We start from the raw sequence: 5,676 nt of genomic DNA, 5'->3' as shown, positions 1-5,676 counted from the left end.
CTGAGCAGGTAAACACTTACTACTATTGCGATCGCGATCGTGTGCTCGGATTTTTAACGGCGGCCGTGGCGGTACACCGTGTCAACCGGTACGGTTTCGGCGCGCGTCATAAATATATTTTATATTATTTGTAGTATCATTATGTTATTACTATGATAGTTCGAAGACGACCTGTCGACTACGGCAGTTGACGACCACCAAACTATCGTATTATTATCATATTATTCAGTACACACATATATATATACTTATAATGTGAATAAATATAAACGGTACCTACCTCTGTATACATATGTAATGACGCCCACCCTCTCTGTCACGGTTGTCGAAAGTTCACCTTGGCACGAGTTTCAGACTCCCGAAACAAAAACAACGGGAAAAAAACATCGAAATAATAATACACTCTCATACCTATTATATAATATTATGTATAATATACTTATACCTATACCAAGGTACTAGTTAGGGGTGTAGTGCACATCATGGCGCGCGTATGCGTGCGTGTGTGTGTGTATGTGCGTGTGCGTGTGCGCGCGTGTGTGTGTGTTGCTCGGTTTGATCTAGTTCGTTTTTTTTCCATACCTCGCAAAAAGCGCGTACCCACATCGTTGCGGCGCGGTCGGGGAGGGAGAGGAGAGTTTACGTATACGACTCACGGACACGCGACCCGGTCGTCGTCGGGCGAGCTGGTCGTCGTTGGCGCGCACGTAAGCGTGAACAACTTTTTGTGCATCGTCATTTTATCATCGTTGTCATTATTATTGTTTGTTGTGTACCTATATATATATAGGTATACGTAAACATTACACAATGTTTTCGCGGGTTTTTATTATCGTATATATCGTGCAGTTATTATTATTATATATCCTTTTTTTACATGTCATTGGCGTGTTTTCAAAATAGTCAGCCATATATACTTACGACGCGTCGTCGTTTTATTTTATTTTATTTTTTTTGTTTAAATTTAAACGCATATTATGTTCATACAAATATATCTATATAATATATGTATATATATATAATTTTATTTTTCGCAAAGCCCCGTGACTGTCACCGAATGCCGTTAACGTAGGATGGCGTGGCGCTGTGCTGCAGAGGGCCGGTATTTACACGAGGCCTTATTATTGCTTTGTTGCGTAGCCTCACATCATGCGAATTTTCGTGTCCCGGGCGGTATACGGGAGTGCAGGTCAAATTCTGCTGTTGCTGTACAAGGTGGATATATATAGTGGACATTATGGCGGTAAAATATTCACATCACACGTAATGTCGCGTATAATCAAAGTCTACGGTGTCTAGTATTGATGTCATGACCTGCAATAGGAATCTGAACTAAAGAAAGCTTTATAAAAAAAAAATACATATATTTAGTGATACGGTGCTCGAGAAATGTGTAGAAATTGAATTGCACATAAATAATGACAAATGTCAAAAAGTGTCGGAATTAGTAAAGTGTCGGATTTAGTAAAAGAAAAAGGAACTTTATTAAATCGTACAAGACAAAGGCGATAGCTATGGCATATAATATGTTAGACCATTCAGTGAGACACGATGAGAAACTCCGTCTGACATCAGTGTCGCGTCACTGAGACGTGGTAATTTCGACGAAAAGCAATTTGGTTACACATATCTACGCGTACCTACTACCAACGTTATTTTTTTGCGGCACATATCTGCAAAGTAATTGTTTGTTAAAACATTTTAGTTAAGTTATATCATGATCTCATTTTAACACGCATCAATGAATGACTGGTTTCGTACAATTTATTAGTGCTGAAAATATATTATGATACAGCTCTACATTGAGCATTGTTCCTTGAAAGATCATTTTGAAGATGACTAAAACATTCGTTCTATTGAAAATAGTTGAGTTTGACGTTTACCTCTTCTATCCAAAATTCTGAACCACGTCACCTCAATATATGTTATAACAGGTGATAAAATGTCTAAATTTTTATTAAAAATCGAATATTTCAATTTTTAATAATAAATTTCAAACTATAATTAGTTAATTATCTGTTTTTTCCACAAACATAAAAGCAAGTTCTTTTAATGTTTGTGTTAATAACACAAGTTCAGTATTATCCGTATATTTATTTAAACAGTCATAATTTTATATTTGTTTCCAAATTGTCTGGCTAAATAGCTATAAATTTCCGTGTTTGATCGAAAATTCAATTGAAACAACGCTATTTTTTCAAAATCAGTTTAAAGTATATTAGATTTTGGACAGAAATGGAAAATCCGTGCACGCATGCCCAAGATTGCTCGGAAAAAAGGTTCAGAACATGCGAACAATTAAAATTCTTATTAGGTATATTATTATATTTTTAATAATAAATAATAACATTATAATATAAGAATGTTTTCATTATCGTTGATGTCTTCCCAAAAATTAAATTTAAGTTTGTTTATTTTTTTTATTAATTTACTACATAATTACAATAAATACACTTTTCCTTATTTAGATCTATTATAAAATAGAATAATTGTTTTTATAATTTTTTATTGAATGGCACGCGAGAAAAAAAATAGTTAATTTTTGGTGCGTGACGTTAGAAAAAATTTTCATTCCAAATTTAGAATATAAATTATATTTTAGAGATTTAATTACATTTAAAATATTACTACTTGAAAAACAAAAGTTTAATACAATTATTAATAAAAACTTATTTCCGTTTCGTAGATTTCAAAAAAAAAAGAAAAAATTAACATACTTGCAAAATATTAAAATTCAAGTGAAGAAGTTTATCCCGATAAAATTTTTGTTGTCATAATAATTGTTGTGGCATATAATAATTAATATGTATCTTTCAATTTATTAATTATTAATTGTTTTGTTTAAATTAATGTTATTATTTTATTTGGTACACGAATATGTTCTGTCAATCTTATAATTTCATTGGCATAAAAACCAATATGCTATTTGATAATTAGGTAGGTAATAGGTATATAACATGAGGTTTTTACCTTGCATGTACTCATCCTGCACGACATACTTTTTTCATTGCATCTACATTCTACATAATACATTTTCTCCACTTCACATTTTCTGGTTGTAACTTTTGTACCTTTATTTTGATATTTCTATATTATACATATATACATCATATATAGATTTGATTGTCATAATACTTTTCCGATTATATGAATTTAACGTATTTTAATATGATCTTATAGTTCTATGAAACTAAAATATAAGATTTAAATTTTGGAATTTATATGACAAAATACGTACAATACTGAATTATAATAAAGGTATTAGGTACTTATAATATTTTTCAAAAAAATATTTTTCTAGTTAAATTATTTTCCCAAATTTGTTAAAAAAATTGTATTTGATTTGCATAATATAATATTTTCCAACGTCGCGTCGTACTTATATTCAGGGCAGGAATGTATTGCACTTAAGATCATAAAAATATTTAAATGTGCATCAAAATATGAGTTTAAATATGTGTTTAATTTTTAATTAAAAATAGACATACTTGTACAAATGAATTGAAAAAAATGAAATATGAAATGTGGAGTCACGTTATTGATTATTGCCTTATATTAGCATTAATACAGATGAAATCATAAGACAAAATTAATTAAGAATGAATAATGTATATTGTATCTACACATTTGTTTTCTAAGTAACTTTTTTATAACGCGTCAAAAAGGAAAATTTTACATTAATATATTATTTTATTTTTCTTACAAATCAAATTAGAAAATATATAAATTTATAAAATATCCAATAAAAATGAATAAATCTTTGCAATATGTATCTGAAGAAAAAAACCTAAAATATGTAAAACATCCAATAAAGATTTTTGAATTCGAAATTTTGCTATCAAAAAATAAATATGTATCAAATCCAATTTATTTTATCTATTTCCCGAACAAATATGCAAATGCATAGTCCCGAGCCCTGATTATAATCATTTGCGCTATCTATGAAAGCGATATTTGAATTACATAAATTGACTTCTATTTGTAGCATACTATCTATCCATCTTAAGAGCAAGTTACATTTCTTTATGAGACGTTTAAAATGTATTTAATTTAGTTTAAATTTTATTATTTATACTATAGGTGCCTAGTGGAAATATAGTATTTTATTACAAAATCATGAAAATTTTAAAATTAATTTTTGTACTTAAGATTTTTAATTTTAAAAGTTAAGCCTTGGAAATTTAATGTTGGGTCTTTCATTAATTTTTTTACAGTAGTTAAAATTTGTAAAATTCACAAAATTAAATATTTAATATTCAATCTGCATAACTAATAAGTAATAACTATATCTATAATCTGTGGACTATGAGTAAAAATTCCACAAAGAAGTTTCATAAAATATTCAAATGTAAGACTTAGATAGCAAGTATCTACAAGATATTTTTGAATTTTGATATTGATTTACATTTGTCTTTGTTACAATGTTCCTTTTTATTTTTCCAATTATATTCGTCAATAATTTTAGTCTATTTATTAAGGGCCAATAAAGGGCACATGATCATTATTAATAGTTAAAGATAAAGGTCATAAAACACTTAGCAATAATTTTCTTAGGCTTTATAAGGCAACACCTTATAGATTTTAAGTGGAGCAATGAGTGTATTTTAAAATTAAATTTTACAATAATGTTTTTATATCTGCCAAAAAAGCAAAAATGTTTCAATCTTCTTTAATATTTTCTAATAAAAAAAGTGAATCTATATGGTACTTTTAGGAGTGAAGTGTACAAAATTCCCAAAACTTTTTTTAATAATTGAGAAAAATAAACAATGATTTGATTTTTACATAAATTTAGTCTTTGGCAATACAAATTTTGTTATTTTGTTGTATATTTACTTATGTTGTAAGTACCTGAAATTTTCATCAAATGTATGTAAGTGCTAGTATTTTCTTTGCGTAATATAATTCTCAAGATAATTTAATATAGACAATTGTTTATCAGTTATAGAAATATTTAACCATTAATACTTTAATTTTTGAGATATTATTAACATTGTCAAAATAAATAATATTTATTATAATAGATAATCGTATAAAAATAAAAATTATAATAAATTAATGAACTAAAAAAATACTTAAGGAACTTGAAATTTTAATTTGAAATAAAAAAAAATGCCAACGGCACGTAGTGTTCCCAAGCGGTCACCCATCCAAGTACTAACTACGCCCGACGTTGCTTAACTTCAGTGATCGGACGAGAACTGGTGTATTCAACGTGGTATGGTCGTTGGCGATGGGTTATGGACTGCTCGAGTGTATATACATACGGATTGTTAAAAAGATTTAATATAATTAGGTAATTAATTACATTTAGTAGTAAAAAAAAAAAAAAAAAATGTTTAAGTACGTATTTGAATTCCCAAATATTATCAATAGTATCAAAAAACATATTTGAATGCATTAAATTAAATGGTATTATTTTTCCATGTATCTCTCGGAATCAACCGTTCCTAAGTACTAAGTGGGTACCTTATTTATCATTAATTAATTTTTTTATGGAATTGTGCAAACTTGTAGGTATTTAAATGATCTATGTACCTGTTTTATTTATGATGGGTGTAAATGGGCTCAAAGTACTTTTAGTTATCTATGTATTTTAATAGTTTAACGTTTATTTTATAAAAACTAGCTGAAGTGTCATATTTTAGTTTTCCTATTATTTTCAAAACTAAAATA

General features: G+C 28.2%; 1 non-coding gene across 1 annotated transcript; it reads right to left on the bottom strand.

Annotated features, from left to right (window-relative positions):
* Positions 1–5,113: 5,113 nt before the first annotated feature.
* Positions 5,114–5,232, bottom strand: LOC112592340. Its single transcript, XR_003114552.1, has one exon. It is a non-coding gene; the product is annotated as a 5S ribosomal RNA (ribosomal RNA).
* Positions 5,233–5,676: the final 444 nt, after the last annotated feature.

This window comes from Melanaphis sacchari, unplaced genomic scaffold (genome assembly GCF_002803265.2).
Source record: "Melanaphis sacchari strain LSU unplaced genomic scaffold, SCAv2.0 Contig16_pilon_pilon, whole genome shotgun sequence".
Classification (NCBI taxonomy): domain Eukaryota; kingdom Metazoa; phylum Arthropoda; class Insecta; order Hemiptera; family Aphididae; genus Melanaphis; species Melanaphis sacchari.
Note: the sequence above shows the minus strand (reverse complement) of the source record. Positions and strands in the feature narration are given on the sequence as shown.